This window comes from Tachypleus tridentatus, chromosome 8 (assembly GCF_004210375.1).
Source record: "Tachypleus tridentatus isolate NWPU-2018 chromosome 8, ASM421037v1, whole genome shotgun sequence".
Taxonomy (NCBI): domain Eukaryota; kingdom Metazoa; phylum Arthropoda; class Merostomata; order Xiphosura; family Limulidae; genus Tachypleus; species Tachypleus tridentatus.
In genome coordinates this window covers 70,061,206-70,080,099 of record NC_134832.1, presented here as the reverse complement: position 1 = coordinate 70,080,099, position 18,894 = coordinate 70,061,206, and the positions used below count along the sequence as shown (strand labels likewise).

General features: G+C 35.7%; 1 long non-coding RNA gene and 1 pseudogene across 5 annotated transcripts in view; one reads left to right on the top strand and one right to left on the bottom strand.

Moving 5' to 3' along the window:
• Positions 1-18,894, bottom strand: part of LOC143222611 (uncharacterized) — a 34,707-nt gene that overhangs the window by 6,371 nt on the left and 9,442 nt on the right. The window lies entirely within an intron of this gene.
• Positions 3,348-12,661, top strand: LOC143222609 (protein lethal(2)essential for life pseudogene; annotated as a pseudogene). 4 transcript variants are annotated; one of them, XR_013012376.1, is made up of 2 exons: positions 3,348-5,909; positions 11,219-11,304. The product of XR_013012376.1 is annotated as a protein lethal(2)essential for life pseudogene, transcript variant X3 (transcript). The 4 variants fall into 4 exon arrangements; XR_013012375.1 differs by having other exon boundaries at positions 9,379-11,304; XR_013012377.1 differs by lacking the exon at positions 11,219-11,304 and adding an exon at positions 7,029-7,299.

The following is an 18,894-nucleotide window of genomic DNA, read 5'->3' as shown; positions in this document are numbered from 1 at the left end:
AATCAAAAACCACGAAACCATATACTGCTGTATACCATATATTCCCGACATCAGCAAACAAATAACCAACATTTGGCAAAAATTAGTAACAAAATATGACATTCCAATTAATACCAAATTTATTCAAAAACCCGGCACAAAACTGAGGTCTATACTATGTAAAAACTACACTGACAAACACCACACCAACATTATTTATAAAATACAATGTGATAACTGCCACGACTTCTATATTGAGAAACAAGTAGAAAAATGGAAACCAGATTCAAAGAACATAAAAGTCACCTTCACACGTTTTCGAACACTGCAAGTCAAATAAACACAACATAACCATAGAAAACACTCAAATACTAAATAAAGAAACAAACATAAACAAACGTAAAATTAAAGAAGCCTTACTTATACAACAACTTAAACCCAAAATAAACCAATATAAAGGAACGCCTTTATACCTATATTAATATAATAAATAAAATTATATATTCAAACATCTAATACCGCCCTCTACATTTCGACACACAGTTACACAACCCCTTTCAAACATGTGGTCAGCTTCCGGTCAGTTACCTCTTTCTTTGTGAACCTGACGATGACCGAAGAAGGTCGAAACGTTGTTCGCTCTTCTATGTAAAGTGTTTTCTCAGCCCAAACGAGCCGTTTTTGCATATAAATTTCTGATAACTTTAAGTTATATATTATATATATAGGCCTATATATTTATTTATGATTAAAAAATAAGACAAACACCCTAGTGTGCCATTCTGAAATTTGCCGAAAAGGTGGTCTCAGAATGCATAATTCAGGCTTTTCTTTTATGTTTTTATTAAAAAAGTTCCCGGGGGGACATGCCCCTGGACCCCCCTAACATGGTTTCGCGCCTGCGCGTTTCATCAACACTCAAACTCACCCCATGACCATTTCTGGTTACGTCCCTGTAGAAACCAAACACTCCCAATTAAAAAATCCAACTTCTGAATATTTCAAAAGAAAGTGTTTGCAGTTAAATGCAAGGAAAGCTACATTTTGTTCGTTTGTCCATCAGGACAACAAAGGTGCTCTTATTGCTTCATATTGTGTTAATTACCGTATTACAAAAAGCAGGTGAAGCTCATACAATTACAGAAGATTTGATAAAACCATGCGCAAAAAATTAGGTAAAGTGCACGATTGATGAGAAATTTCTTTAAAACATTAACTATCTCTGTGCCCCTTTCTGACAACTCGGTTTCTCGAAGAATCAAGGATATGTCAGCAAATTGCTCAACGGCGTTATGCGATGTTGCTTTTGTTTGTTTGCTATATTCTCGAAGCTAGTTTTGAAGAAGACATGCTAATTTGCAAACCTTTGCCTACTTAAACAACAGGCGAAGAAACTTTTAAACTGATCGATTTATTTATGGAAGAACATGAGATCCAATGGCAGCTTTGCTCAAGTATTTGCATTGATGGGGCTGCAGCTATGACTGAAAAATTGTCAGGCGCAGTGGCACGCACAAAAAAGAAAAACCCCGGACACCGAGAGTATCCGCTGCCGTTTTCATCATTATACATTTGCAATGAAACGAATGCCAGTAGACTGAAAAGAGGTATTGGATGATGTCATAAAAATAGTTAATTGTATAAAATCAAGACCACTCAATGTGATGATCTTCAATTTACTCTGTCAGGATATGTGAAGTCTGCATAAATATTTGCTGCTTTATACTGACATCCGATGATTTTTTTCGGGGAAAAGTACTTGCTCGGTTTTTCAAACTGCGTGAAGAGACAGGTTTCTTTTTATCTGAATGCCATTTTGAACTTGCATATAAATTAAGGGACAAATGCTGGATACAGAAAGTGGCTTACCTTTCGGACGTATTTGCCTATCTTAATGAGGTGAATGCTACAATGCAGGGTACCAGGGTAACGTACTTCAAAGCTCAGAGTAAAATGGAATCGCTTCAACGTATGCTAAAACGTTGGGGTGAATGTATACTTACGGAGGAACTTGATTGCTTCGAAAATCACAGTGATTTTTTTCTTATGAATGAAATTTCCTTAAGTGAAGATGAAAAAGTTTCAGTCTTCCAGAACATATGGGCCCGTCATGGCCAAGCGTGTTAAGGCGTTAGACTCGTAATCCGAGGGTCGTGGGTTCGAATCCCGGTCGCAACAAACATGCTCGCCCTTTCAGCCGTGGGGGCGTTATAATGTACGGTCAATCCCACTATTCGTTGGTAAAAGAGTAGTCCAATAGTTGGCGGTGGGTGGTGATGGCTAACTGCCTTCCCTCTAATCTTACACTTCTAAATTAGGGAAAACTAGCGCAGATAGCCCTCGTGTAGCTATGCGCGAAATTCAAAACAAACAAACAAAACCAGAACATATTTGATTTGTGTATATCTGTTGGGAAGTACATCCCTCCTCATTTAGAAACATTGCTGTGGATTCAAAATCCCTTTGTTCACTCTACAAATACTAACAATTTGCCTTAGAAAGAAAAAGAACAGCTTATAGAAATTTCAACTGATTACACCCTAACAACACAATTTCAGCAGGAAGAAATTATTCAATTTTGGATTCAAATGCCCATGGAAAGCCCTGAAATAAATAACAGAACTTTGAAATTGATGCGTTATCCAACAACATATCTTTGTGAGCAAACATTTTCACTGTATACAGCAACAAAGACTAAATTTAGAAACAGACCAAATATTGAAGATGATTTGCGCTTACGGAAAACAACTGTAACTCCAAGTATTAAACTACTTTATGAACAAAAGCAAGCCTATCCGAGCCACTACAAAATAAATAAGTATACTGTACTTTTACTGATATAAATTTTGCAAGCAGCAATTTTTGAACAAGTAAGTAGAAGATTGAAGTAAGCTTTATCTGGTGCTAGTAACCAATTGTTTCTATTTTTAGTGTGTTTTTTTTATTAAGGCTCTGGAATGTTCTTTCTTTCTGATGTGAAACTCCGCAGGTCTAAAAAGTTTTGGAACACCTGATTTACCACACTGTACTGTTACGTATTTAAAAGTGACGTAAGATTTGCTCAGATGACTAGCTTTTCTCACGTGATGAAACATGAAAGAGAGATCATAACCTTGGAATTGCTTGAATGTTAGGGGAAAAGATAACTGTTACTAACATACTAGAGAATTTGTTTGTTTTTGAATTTCGCGCAAAGCTATACGAGGGCTATCTATGCTAGCAGTCCCTAATTTAGCAGTGTAAGACTAGAGGGAAGGCAGCTAGTCATTACCACCCACTGCCAATTCTTGGGCTACTCTTTTACCAACGAATAGTGGAATTGACCGTAACATTATAACGCCCACACGGCTGAAAAGGCGAGCATGTTTGGTGTGACGGAGATGTGAACCCGCGACCCTCAGATTACGAATCGCACGGCTTAATCCATCTGGAAAGAGATTACAACTAATTTTATCGCGGGAATAAAAAAGGGGATTACTATCGGTGAATGACAGAATAATAAGGATCTAAAACAAAAGTAACTCAAAGACTTTCTTGATCAATGTATTAAAAGGAAACTGCACAAATAAGATTGTTGTTTTGAATTAAGCACAAAACTACACAATGGGCTATCTGTGCTCTACCAACCACGGGTATCGAAACCCGGTTTCTAGCGTTGGAAGTTCGCAGACATACCGCTGAGCCACTGAGGGGGCCGCAAATAAGAAACATAAATAGTATTTGTGGTTTTACTATAAAATGATTGTAGAAATTGTTACAAGCTTGCCTAATTTCAAGTCATGAAAAAGTATTTTGATATCTGAAGTTAATGCTATAATAACTATTCTGGAACTTTCGAGAAATAATAGACACGTTCTTATTCAAAGTAAAACAGTACTCACGCCTGTTCTATAGTGGAAGTACTTACATTAAAAATATTGTACGTGATAATGCATCACATTTCAAGATGAAACGTTCTTGTGAAACAAGAAAAGTGATATTCTACTACAAGATATTTCATGAATTTTATATAGTGCAGAATGTTCAAGGAGTTTGTGTTAAAAATTTAAGCAAAGTTTCTTGTAACTTCAAGATATTGTAATAAGTGTTTGCATAACGTGGATTGTAGCCCTATAATTAAAGCTTAACATCCACTTTTTGAATCAAATTCATTTGATTGGGTGAAGGGTGTCAGGGCTTCTGGTATTCAATTTGGAACCGAATTTCAATGGCACAGAGGAATATAGCGCTATGAGCAGAAACTTCGGCACATATTCCTAACACAAAATACCTGGTACATTTAACAATCAATAAGAGTTCGAAACCAATTTAAAAGTAAATGAAAGCTATCCAGTCAGTAGGTTAGCAATTCTAATAAAACTTTAATTTCTGTTTCATGTATTATTAACATCTACTTAGTATATTTATCTATCAGGAATTGTGACAGTTACGTTTTGTTTGATTGTGAATGTGTTTACAGCTGAGAAACCAAAGTTTTTATTCAGCATTTCAACTCAAAAACTATTACATAATAAACAATCAAAAACTGTTTTGAATTTAGCAATAACTAAGCTAGTCATCGTTAGTTTGCTAGATTTGTAACGCTAAAATTGAGTTTAGATATCCTTGCTGGACACAGCAAAAATAACTTATTGAGTGTCTTTGTGCTTAGAAAAAACAACAAATGATTCAAGGGTTAAATTGTGAAATTAAGAGAAATGTTAGTGAAACACATCCTCAGTTTATATAACATTTATTACGATTGTAAAACCTCAAGTTGAAGACTTTCTTTATATTCTTTTTAGAACCGACCCCATTATATGTTTCATTTCTCCACTGCTCCCCTACAAGAAAGTCTGGAGATGTAACTAATTATACTTTAATCAACTAAAAGGTGTGCAACTAAACAGTCTGATATTTATTATTTTATTCCACCAAGTATTTTCTTAACTCCACTTTTATTTAAGTTTCGCGTTCAAAGGTATTCAGAAACTACATGATTTTTTTTTGTAGTTTCGCTCTGCATATGTATGTAACTCAATATAAATGGAAGGTAATGTTATTTACAAGTAATTTTGTTGCTAATCCATACACCGTTTTTGTTATATTTTGAGATTTTTGATATGTTACTTTGCAATACATTTCATGTTCCATTGACAACAAGAAGTATCAAATAACACTTCTTGCGAAATTTTTATAATCCTAGAATTACCTCTAGAACATTTCTAGAACGTTCTCCCGTTGCGCAATACAAGTACATAATTCCAGCTCGTGTACACGTAACGATTCTCGAACGATCGAGAGGGCGTTGCAGAAACTACCACCATGTATATAAATGGGGAATGGGAGTGGGTATACATATATGTGAAGTTTCGCTGAAAGAGTTTTTACTACGAGCGTGTTGTCTAAATGGCTTTTTCGAGAAGTATTGTACCTCTGCTACTGGGGAGAGATTGGTGGGACGCTTGGGATTTTCCTACTCGTATTGCAGATCAGCATTTCGGGCTTGGTCTCAATGACTTTGATATTTTAACACCAACTGTGTATCATGGTTACTACACACGTCCCCGGCGACAAGTAAGCCGTAAGACCGGTAGCGGTGTTTCTCAGGTTAAAAACGAAGCTGATAAATTTCGGGTATTACTAGATGTGAGTCAGTTTCAACCTAACGAAATAAATGTGAAAACTGTTGAGAACTGCGTTGTTATCGAAGGTAAGCATGAAGAAAAACCAGATGAGCACGGATTTATATCCCGACAATTTGTACGACGATACATGCTGCCAAAAGAAGTTGATCCAGAAACTGTACAATCTTCGCTGAGTTCGGACGGAATTTTGACAGTTGAGGCACCTAAGAAAGCCTTGGAGGGTCAACAGCCAAATGAACGAACTGTACAGGTGCAAATGAGCGATAAACCGGCGGTGGAAGAAGGCAAAGAAGAACAGTAAAGGTGTAATAATTACGCGTTTTTACTTTCTCTTATTAAATTTGCATACATTCTAGTCGTGCTAGATCACGCGTACAATAAGTTAATGTTTATTATGTAATAAATAAAGTTTTGGTACTTGTAATTATAGGATCCAAAACCTTTTTGGTCATTCAAAGTTCTAAACAAATTAATTTGCTGTTCGGTGTAAAATCGTCTTTGTGTAATTATGTATAAAAAAAAAAACTATTTCTTACTAATGTAATAAGTGAGACTAAATAAAAGTGAGACTGCTCTGATATAATCCTTTTATGACCGTTTGTTTTCTTAGTTGAATATCATTTAACTAGTACTAAAGCAAAAAAGTTAGTTTGCCTGAACAAAACTGTACTAGATTGAAACTTCTGTACGAAGCCTAAAAGTGCACTATCGAACACTGTTCATCGCTTTATTTCTGCCGCAACAAAGTTCGAATGCGTTTTTTTAATTACTACAACTAATCGTCGAGCGCTTCCTAGTATTTTCTCAGTTAAATTAAAATGACGTAATACTTGTAATTGTTTTCTCTTAATGTTCATCTCTTAATTCACTTACTCGTGATTTTGTGTATAGTGTCACAAACTTTTGTTTTAAACATCTATTTATATTTATCGCAAATCCGCAAATACTCCGCCTGGCATGGCCAGGTGGTTAAGGCGTTCGATTCGTAATCTGAGGGTCGCGTGTTCCAATCCCCGTAGCACCAAACATGCTCGCCCTTTCAGCTGTGGAGGCATTATAACGTCATGACCAATCCCACTATTCATTGATAAGAGTACCCTAAGAGTTGGCGGTGAGCGGTGATGACTAGCTGTTTCCCTCTAGTCTCACACCCGTAAATCAAGGACGGCTAGCGCAGATAGTCTTCGTGTAGCTTTGCGCGAAATGTAAAGAAACAAAAAAAATCGAAAATCATGACAATAAATAACGCTACACAACCTTTATACATATTACAGAGCACGTGACAGTGCTTATCATCTTAGTTTAACGCAATTATATGGAGCATGTCTTTCGAACATTTGGAATAGGTTTTAAATTAGTAACAACTGTTATTATTGGGTTTTGTAACCACCTGACATACATGCCACGTTTTTTTTATAACAGGTGAGAAACTTGTGTGTTGTTCCCGCTTAAAGACGTCAAAAGGAAGATTCATGGGCAACGTTCAATATGTCAGAATGACATTATTTCAGAATAGTTTATTTGATAAATTCCATCCTCATCATGAAAAGCTCGTGCATTTGTGTGGTTTCCCTTTGCTCATGAACACTCCATTTTTGCAACAGTAAAGTTTTGGCACTTTCTCTAGTTTATCCTTTGAGAGTGTATATGCCACTAGTGAAGAGAAGTGCAGACTCTTTTCTTGCTTATCAATCAGTTTGATACAAAAAAAGCTACATCAGGTGACCCAGATCCCTTACGTCCATTATTGCCGATCAGCAAAGCTTTGTGTAGGACAATCGTACAAGATTCATGTTGGACCCAAAAAATGTCAGACAAATTTATAATATTGTCCTCTGACCACGTGTCTACCATTTCGTTTTGGCTTAATTTCTAAGCCTCAGCACGAGTCTCAGGACACGAAGGACACACCTTTTCATTATCTTTAATAATATCTTCTTTGATTGATTGAAATATTGATTTATTATCCATTTTGGATTCGGCAATATTTCCCCCAGCCAATTCATTTTCCAAGGATAATGATGCACCCAGAACTGGAGTAAGTGTTACTCCAACCACAACTGGTTCCGAGACTAAGTTTGTCAAACAAATGTTATGAAGAGGAACATTAACAAAACTAATCTCAATACCTTGAGCCTTGATAGATTCATCAGTGTCAAAACTAGAATTTAGAAGTAATACACGTTCTAGCAACAATGATTGAGCCACCACGGTATCACGTAAAGTAAATATGGCTATAGGATAATCAGTTTCATTTTTCAAAGACACAGAATCAACTGACGCAAAAGGGGAAATCTGGTGAAACTATGTCTATATGTGGACACATGCACTGGGTTTTGTGTCCTTTTTTAACTTTTTCAAACTCCCGTAATCGGACATGACAAGGCTTTTTACAAAAATAACAGACACTCTTTGACTTTAAAGTTTTATCTTGACTGTCTAAAGATTTCGAACTAAAAGAGCTGGATTTTTAGAAGAAACTTCAACGTTTGTAGATTGAATAGGCACTAGTTTGTGTTGAGAGGGTAGGAATTTATTTTTATGAAAGGCGTTTTATGTATTGAAAGAGAAGCTGTAGTGTTTCGACTTTCTTTTCATCCAAATAGGTTTTGAAGACGTCACTTGTGCATCGTTTCAATTAGACATAATTATCTTAGTTTGTCAACACTGTCGCTAACATTTATAAAATTACACTATCGATCAAAACATCTTTTTTTCGTGGGCGAATTCCATTTAAGTTTGGCTGTCTTGCTTACGATAACCCCATCTTTTGGCGACAAGACTCGGGTACTAACTTGTGTGCCTTGAGGATAGCTTCTTTAAAACTTATCATAGTTGGTGCAATCTTCTATAGAGAGAGAGCAGCATAAGCTTCTTGGGGCTTTATCAGTCAAAACACACCGATACAGTGTTTGTTCTTCAATTTCACTCAAAGCTACACAAGGTTTGTTTGTTTTAGAATTTCGCGCAGAGCTAATCGAGGGCTATCTGCGCTAGCCGTCCCTAATTTTGCAGTGTAAGACTAGAGGGAAGGCAACTGGTCATCACCAACCACTGCCAACTCTTGGATATTCTTTTTTACCAACAAATAGTGGATTGACCGTTACATTATAACACACACGGATGAAAGGGGCGAGCAAGTTTGGTGCAACAGGGATTCGAACCCGCGATCCTCAGATTACGAGTTCTAATAGTATATTAGATTAGTGGAAAATATCTAATTAATGTTGTTAATCTTACGCTTAGTAGTAATGAGAGCTAGCATAAAGTTGTAAGTCAAACGAGAACAATTGGCTTCAGTAAAGTTGTGAACGTCAGATGGACTGTGTAGGTCTAAAACGAATAAAAGGACATTGGGTAAAGAAAGGTTGTCTTACTCAAAGACCACTGAAGTAGTCGAACTGAGTGATTAGGACCTCATATAATTAGTACGTAGCTTAATTGTTTAGATTATCACCAAACTGAACTACTTTGGCGAATCAGTGAGGCTAGCTATCTATAAAATTGATACAGTAGATCAAAACTGATAGACAAAATTAATTGGTTTAATATTAGACAATTAACAAGAATTACAAACAATTGAGAGAAAATACTACGAGCACAGAGACCGAATGAAATGGTACATCAAAAATGGTGTGAAGTATGCTGGTGAATGCCCAGGCTAAGTGGGTGACTGGACAAAAGAAAAACGTATCGCGTAACATGTGAACTAGAACAGACTACTGTGTTGATGTTAGCACGAATCAAATATTAAATATAAGTGTGTTTACAGGAAAAGAAGAACTAAGCTACCATTGAACTTGAAGATTTCAAAATAGCTCTTGTGATCACTATGAAGGGTTTGTGTGCAGAGAGTGGACTGACGCCTATTGCTTTCGTACTCCGTATCCAAAAGATATGCAAAGTGATGAGGAACATCAACTAGTACACAAACTATTTACATAGCATCAGATGGTTGGACGGAGATCACACTTTCCAAAAACTGATCATTTTGTGTCAAGACCACTGTGAGCACTATTCTAAGATCTATACCAAGAGAAAGGAGAAGGCACAGATACTGAGTTAATGTATTGGCCTCCCGTGTATGAACCTGGAAGCCTAAGGTTGTCCTCCTTACAGACAGTTGGATTTTACAGTTAGAATTTTTTGTGGTTATCATTGGCACCCACACGAACGTTGTGCCAACTGGAAGACACATACTTTATATGAGTAAAACATCTACAGCGAGTTGTTTATTTTTTGACACTTCCAAACAGAGTTCTGAGGAAAAATTGTGTACAGAACTGTATAACAGTAATTAACAATATATAATAATTGTATTTGTATAATCATGAGATAATCTTCATATTTCTGTATCTTATATTTACTTTGAAATTATGGTATAATCATATCATATGTTTATATATATGTAAAACATGTAACTTGATATTTATTTAAATATGAGAACATTCTTATTTTAAACAGTTTCAATATTATAATTAAGTAATGTTAATGTAGTAATTATTATGCAGTCAGTAAGGAATATTATTATAAACATTGATTGAAGAAAAGAGAGAGGTTGAAACAGCAAAGTTAGCTGGTGGGTATTTTTACCAGGTAAAAATTTCTTAACTGATGTAGGTGGGAAGCAGTTGTTATTTTAAAATAGTTTTAGTCAGTCGCTTCAGTACTGAAAACGAAGTAAAAATCTTGGTTTTTAGATGTAGTGTGCACATGTGGAAATGCTGAGAGAAAAATGCTAGTTACCAGCTTGACAACACGTTACTGATGCCAACCTAATTTGTACAGTAAAGGCTACTGAAAGGTTTATTAATGCCTAAAATTGGCTTTTTGATGTACAATTCATTACACCATATTCGGGTAGTGGTACAAGTGAAAAGGCAACTGGCTCACTCACCATCACAATAACCAATTACTTGAAAGTTTTAGTTCTGTTGTGAGAAAGCTTAATTGGTTGCATAAATTAACCAGTCAAGTGTGAGAACAAGTTGTAAGTAGTTATGCATAACTCATAAGGAGGAAATATCGTATAAAACCCATGTCTTGAGCTGAAAGTTCAATGGTGTGGGACAACTTGAAGCTTTTCAGGGTGTTCCCTGTGAAACTTCGAACTCCATAATGATGGAAATGTCCAATTTCCAGTGGTACATATCCTCGACTTTGTCGTAAGTGAGATTACTATCTTTTTTATTCAAGCATATACTTTAGAAGAGAACAATGACATGTATATTTAAAGGAAGTTACAAACTGTAACTTCGTTTAAGTGCTATATTTATGTGGAAAACATACACATTATAAACATAATCCAATAGCTAGTCATTTTGCTCTTCTCAAGTAATATCTTAAATAGGTTACAACTCTTTAATTGACATGATTCTACACCTTGCCTTCCAATGCACAAAACATGTGGTACATTTCACAATCAGTCAAGGACCAGAGCCAATTTAGCAGTGTGTATAAAACTATATTCGGGCAGTAAGTGACACCGCATAACATTACTTTATTTCCTTTGACAAAAGTTTTGCTTCATTTATAATTAATATCAGCTCGTTATATTTACCTATCATAAATTGTAGTAATTATGTTTTTATTTATTCTAAATGTATTTACAGCTATGCAATTAAAGTGTATCTTATGCATTTGAACTATGAACTGCTTGTACGATAAACAAATAAAAAGAAACAAGTTTTGCCTCCTTTGAATTTATCGAGAAGGACGTCGTCCTCTACACTGAATCTCCACAACAGGCAGTTGCCGTCCATTCCTCAAAGTTTCATCACGTGTTGTTGTTTGTTTTTGTAGTTTCGTTCTGCATATGTAGCTAGCTCAACAAATGGAAGGTAATGTGAACTAACTAGTTACGTGTACATACAAGAGTAATTTTATTCTAATGCACCATTTTGCTTACATTTAGATATCTTTACTGTGTTACTTTTACAAGATATTTCATGTTTTATTGACAGCAAAGCATGTCACATAACTCACCTTGCGAATTTTTTTTCTAGGCCTTGAATTACCACTAGAACGTTTCTAGATCGTTCTTCCATTGCGCAATAGGCGAGTAGAATTCTAGCTCGTGTATGCGTGAAGTTCTCGAACGGTCGAGAAGGCGTTGCGCAAACTACCTTCACGTATATAAACGGGCTGTAAATTGCGGACTGTACGTGCATGCAAAGTGTATCCACAAAGATTTAGTGAGAGAGCTGTTTCTTCGAGCGTGTTTAAAAATGGCATTTTCGACTAGTATTGTACCTCTGCTACTTGGGAGAGATTGGTGGGACGCCTGGGATTTTCCAACTCGTATTGCAGATCAGCATTTCGGGCTTGGTCTTAATGACTTTGATATTTTAACACCAACTGTGTATCATGGTTACTACGCACGCCCCCGGCGACAAGTAAGCCGTAAGACCGGTAGCGGTGTTTCTCAGGTTAAAAACGAAGCTGATAAATTTCGGGTATTACTAGATGTGAGTCAGTTTCAACCTAACGAAATAAATGTGAAAACTGTTGAGAACTGCGTTGTTATCGAAGGTAAGCATGAAGAAAAACCAGATGAGCATGGATTTATATCCCGACAATTTGTACGACGATACATGCTGCCAAAAGAAGTTGATCCAGAAACTGTACAATCTTCGCTGAGTTCGGACGGAATTTTGACAGTCGAGGCACCTAAGAAAGCCTTGGAGGGTCAACAGCCAAATGAACGAGTTGTACAGGTGCAAATGAGTGATAAACCGGCGGTGGAAGAAGGCAAAGAAGAACAGTAAAGGTGTAATAATTACGCGTTTTTACTTTTTCTTATTAAATTTGCATATTCTAGTCGTGCTAGGTCACGCGCACAATAAGTTAATGTTTATTATGTAATAAATAAAGTTTTGGTACTTGCAATTATAGGATCTAAAACCTTTTTGGTCATTCAAAGTTCTAAACAAATTCATTTGCTGTTCGATGTAAAATCGTCTATCTTTGTGTAATTATGTATAAAACTATTTCTTACTGATGTAATAATTGAGACTAAATAAAGTTACTGCTCGGATATAATCCTTTTATGACTGTTTGTTGTTGGTTTGTTTTTGCAGTTGAGTATGGTTACCTAAACTAGAAACCTTATTTTGTTTTAGTTTGATACTGTTTTACTGAAGTTGACTTAATCTTCTGTACATGTTTTAATTACTAGTACTCGTCATCCAGCCAGTTTCAGAAACGGCATCCTTTCTCGGTTATATTAAAATGATGTAATAATGCTGGTATTAAAATGTTTTGAATTAAAATATTATTCAACTCGTAATTCATTTATTCGTCATATTGTGTATAGTGTCATTAACACTTTCTTCTAAAGATCTATTTGTTTTTATCGTAAATTAACTACTATTATCCACCACTATATCTGATTTAAAACTACTGACTAATAAGACCACGCTATGAGATTAAGTTGTGAGTGCATCATATGAGTGATACAGTCAAAGTGGTGAGAAATGTTTTATATCTCGCACATTCAAACTCGACTCGAAATCTGGAGTACTATCGCAGGGCCGGCCAGTCCGTTCCCATTTCGTGATATACAAACTAAGTGAATGGGGTATTGTAGTCGCAATATACGTGTAATTAAATCTGCGACTCTTTGGCTCTGATTAATTATGAAATCTGAATTCTTGTCATAAAATATTAAATTTTTCAAATTTCATTTGTTTACTACTAAGCACAGCTACATAATGGGCAACTCGTGCTGTGCCCACCACGGATATCACAATACCATTTTCAGCATGATAAGCCTCCTTACTTTACCTTTCGCGTCTATAAGATGTAGTTTCGGGTCTGTCAAGATTTTCGATATAACGAAATTTTTTTTTAATCATCAAGAATTATCCTATTTCGTTATCCTCGCTTATGAATTTTTAAAAAAATTAATTAAATTCGAAAAAAAAATATTTGTGAAATTACCAAATTGTGAGCTCCATCTTGTACTGACGCAATCTCCGGATGTTTTTGGAGCTACCTAACACCAGGTTGGTTAGAGTTGGAACTTTGTTGATTTTAGCACTAGTGGAAAATGAAAGTAAGCGAATATGGTTACCGCTTGTGTAGACTTGGTTATGGAAGAGGGTGGCGCACACCTTAGAGAAGATAAAAAGACTATCACACAAGTAGGATATAGGGTTGGATCGATACTCAAAAGACACCCTTTAAGGGAAAGGGAAGCAGCTTTAAGTCTTATGGTGAGCTGCGTGAAACGACGTTTTCAGTATTCATTACGCAGATTATAAAGAATATAAAAAGCGAAAAACACCATGTCCTTTTAACATAAGTAATTTAACTTGACAACATAGATGCAACAGTTAAGAAATAGACTGCGCAAAACTTGTACACACCCTCACGAACTGGTGCAGGACACTTTAAAATATGATTATGAACGAGGTTTGTTTAGCAATGCAGCTCGAAGTCATGTAAATAAAGCAAATACACACCAAGCAACCTTTCTTAACTTGTTTGAAATAGCTACTCGAAAAGAGCAACGAGAAAAAAAAAAAAAGATAAACAGAACAAAACACTCTTCTATAAATGTAGTAAAGTAAAAACAAATCTAGAGAAAGAAGCAGAATAAAGCCCGACAGCTTCCAATGTTTTGGGTGTGGCAAGGCCATATTGCAATGAATTATTCCTAAACACGAAACGAAAATGTAGCATGTTTCAAGCCCGAGATTCCCATCGCAAACAGAAAAGAGAAAAGTCCCCATAATGAATTTACCATTGTAAACCTATTTTTATTTGCTACCCATTTTGGATTCGGCAGAAACTTTTCTTCCAGCCAAGTCGTTTGCCAGCAATAATGATACACCCTAAATTGGCAGAGTAGGTGTTACTCTAACCACAAGTGCTCCCAAGACTAACTTTGATGTCAAACAAATGTTCTGAAGAGGAACACTAACAAAACCAATTTCAATATCCTGAGCCTTAATAGATTCATCAGTGGCAAAACTAGAATTTAGAGGCAACACACTTTCTAACAACAATGATTGAGCCACCCTGGTATCACGTAAAGTAAATATGGGTATAGGATAATCAGTTTCATTTTTGGAAGACGCAGAATCAACTGACATAAAAGAGACATCTGGTGAAACTACGTCTAGATGTAAACACATGCACTGGGTTTTGTGTCCTTTTCTTTTAACTTTTTCAAACTTTAATAAAGTCATCAAAGCGTGTCTATTATTTTTGTAAAAAGCCTTGTCATGTCCAACTGTTAGAGTTTGAAAAAGTGTAAAAAAATGACGCAACATCCAGTGCATTTGTGTCCACGTATAGACGTAGTTTCACCAGATTTCCCTTTTGTGTATGTTGTCTTTCAAAAATTAAACTGATTATCCTGTATCCATATTTCTTTTACGTGATACTGAGGTGGCTCAATCAGTGTTAGAAAGTGTCTTGCCACTAAATTCTAGTTTTGCCACTAGTGAGTCTATTAAATCAGTTCAGTTTGGTGATAATCTAAACAATCAAGCTATGTACTAATTATATGAGGTCCTAATCATTCAGTTCGACTACTTCAGTAGTCTTTGAGTCAGACAACCTTTCGTTACCTGATATTGTCCTTTTATTCGTTTTAGACCAACACAGCCCATCTAATGTCCACAACTTTATTGAAGCCAGTTGTTCTCGTTTGATTTACAACTTTATGCTTGCTGTCATTACTACTAAGCGTAAGATTATCAACACTAAATTAGACATTTTTCACTTATCTAACCCCTGTCTTTCAGATATAGATCGTAACCGATTTAATTGCTGTTGAAATTCTTTAATATTTAATCCTGACTTACTAGGGGGTACATTTTGAGTTTCTTCTAATATACTTGTTAATTCCTTAATATCTGCTTCTACATTTGTACTCTGAATTAGTTATGGTTCCTTTCTTAGTTAATAATCCTTGTACTTCTGGAGTCTTTAGATTTGATCGACTTCCTACATATTTAGTTTCACTCCTAAAGCTTGAGGACAAGGCGATTATCCTATACCCATATTTATTTTACGTGAAACTGTTGGGATCCAATCATTGTTCTTATAAAGTGTGTTGCCTCTAAATTCTAGTTTTACCACTGGTAAGTCTATTAAATAAAGTTTTATCTTGACTGTCTAAATATTTCGAACGAAAACAGCTGGAGTTTTAAAAGAATCCTTAACTTTTGTGGATTGAACAGGTACTGGTTTTTGCTGGGATAGCAGGAATTTATTTTAATGAAAGTGGTTTCATGTATGTTTTAAAATGTAATCACGGGGAAGAGAAGCTGTAGTGTTTCTACTTTCTTTTCATCCAAATAGGTTTTGAAGACGTCACTTGTACGTCGTTTCAATTAGACATAATTATCTTAGTCTGTCAACACTGTCGCTAACATTTATAGAATTACACTATCGATCAAAACCTCTTTTTTTCGTGGGCGAATTCCATTTAAGTTTGGCTGTCTTGCATATGATAACCTCATCTTTTGGCTATAAGACTTTGGTACTAACTTGTGTGTCTTGAGGATAGCTGCTTTAAAACTTATCATAGTTGGTGCAATCTTCTATAGAAAGAGCAGCATAGGCTTCTTGGGCTTTATCAGTCAAAACACACTGATACAGTGTTTGTTTAGAATTTCGCGCAAAGCTACTCGAGGGCTATCAGCGCTAGCCATCCCTAATTTTGCAGTGTAAGACTAGAGGGAAGGCAACTGGTCATCACCATCCACTGCAAACTCTTGAATATTCTTTTTTACCAACAAATAGTGGATTGACCGTCACATTATAATACACACGGCTGAAAGGGGCGAGCAAGTGTGGTGCAACAGCGATCCTCAGATTACAAGTCGAGCACTTCATCCACCTGGCCACACCGGGTCCTTATACAATTGTACCTTTGCTATTAACTTTAAACATTTGTTTACCTTTAATTGTAGAAAATGAAAACCTGTACCTGTACAATGCTGTCTCAAGTCATCAGCATACTTATGTAGAAATGACAGATGAAGATATGTTCAGATGTATAGAACGACCCATCCAAGTATGTGACCCTAACTGAGGAATTAACCAATACATATTGTGTATTTTAACTATATGATATTTGCAAGACAATGACCCCGATAACTTGGTTATTTACTATGAAGGATTGATTTATTATTTGTAATTATGCACAAAGGATAAACACACCGTATCAATAGTATGCTCAAAATGAAATGTATATCAATTTTATTATCAAACTAGAGAAATTAAATTGAGAGATATGGGATATCTAAAATTAGTTAAGAACTGTTCAGCTCACGATCAAGGTATCGCGTTGTCCTCAAGCTTTAGGAGTCAAACTAAATATGTAGGAAGTCGATCAAATCTAAAGACTCCAGAAGTACAAGGATTATTAACTAAGAAATAAACCATAACTAATTTAGAGTTCAAATGTAGAAGCAGATATTAAGGAATTAACAAGTATATTAGATGAAACTCAAAATGTACCCCCTAGTAAGTCAGGATTAAATATTAAAGAATTTCAACAGCAATTAAATCGGTTACGATCTATATCTGAAAGACAGGGGTTAGATAAGTGAAAAATGTCTAATTTAGTGTTGATAATCTTGCGCTTATTAGTAATGCCAGTGAATTTTAAGTTGTAAGTCAAACGAGAACAATTGGCTTCATTAAAGTTGTGGACATTAGATGGGTTGTGTAGGTCTAAAACGAATAAAACGACAATATCAGGTAACGAAAGGTTGTCTTACTCAATGACTACTGAAGTAGTCGAACTGAATGATTAGGACCTCATATGATTAGTACATAGATTGTTTAGATTATCACCAAACTGAACTGATTTAATAGACTCACTACTGGCAAAACTAGAATTTAGAGGCAACACACTTTATAACAACAATGATTGGGTCCCAACAGTTTCACGTAAAATAAATATGGGTATAGGATAATCGCCTTGTCCTCAAGCTTTAGGAGTGAAACTAAATATGTAGGAAGTCGATCAAATCTAAAGACTCCAGAAGTACAAGGATTATTAACTAAGAAAGGAACCATAACTAATTCAGAGTACAAATGTAGAAGCAGATATTAAGGAATTAACAAGTATATTAGAAGAAACTCAAAATGTACCCCCTAGTAAGTCAGGATTAAATATTAAAGAATTTCAACAGAAATTAAATCGGTTACGATCTATATCTGAAAGACAGGGGTTAGATAAGTGAAAAATGTCTAATTTAGTGTTGATAATCTTACGCTTAGTAGTAATGACAGCAAGCATAAAGTTGTAAATCAAACGAGAACAACTGGCTTCATTAAAGTTGTGGACATTAGATGGGCTGTGTAGGTCTAAAACGAATAAAAGGACAATATCAGGTAACGAAAGGTTGTCTGACTCAAAGACTACTGAAGTAGTCGAACTGAATGATTAGGACCTCATATAATTAGTACATAGCTTGATTGTTTAGATTATCACCAAACTGAACTACTTTGACGAATCAATGAGGCTAGCTATCTATAAAATTGATACAGTAGATCAAAACTGATAGGCAAAATTAATTGGTTTAGTATTAGACAATTAACAAGAATTACAAACAATTGTGACAAAATACTACGAGCACAGAGACAGAATTAAATGGTACATCAAAAATGGTGTGAAGTATGCTGGTGAATGCCCAGGCTAAGTGGGTGACTGGACAAAAGAAAAACGTATCATGTAACCTGTGAACTAGAACAGACGACTGTGTTGATGTTAGCACGAATCAACTATTAAATATAACTGTGTTTACAGGAAAAGAAGAACTAAGCTACCATTGAACTTGAAGATTTCAAAATAGCTCTTGTGATCACTGTGAAGGGTTTGTGTGCAGAGAGTGGACTGACACCTATTGCTTTCGTACTCCGTATCCAAAAGATATGCAAAGTGATGAGGAACATCAACTAGTACACAAACTATTTACATAGCATCAGATGGTTGGACGGAGATCACACTTTCCAAAAACTGATCATTTTGTGTCAAGACCACTGTGAGTACTATTCTAAGATCTATACCAAGAGAAAGGAGAAGGCACAGATACTGAGTTAATGTATTGGCCTCCCGTGTATGAACCTGGAAGCCTAAGGTTGTCCTCCTTACAGACAGTTGGATTTTACAGTTAGAATTTTTTGTGGTTATCATTGGCACCCACACGAACGTTGTGCCAACTGGAAGACACATACTTTATATGAGTAAAACATCTACAGCGAGTTGTTTATTTTTTGACACTTCCAAACAGAGTTCTGAGGAAAAATTGTGTACAGAACT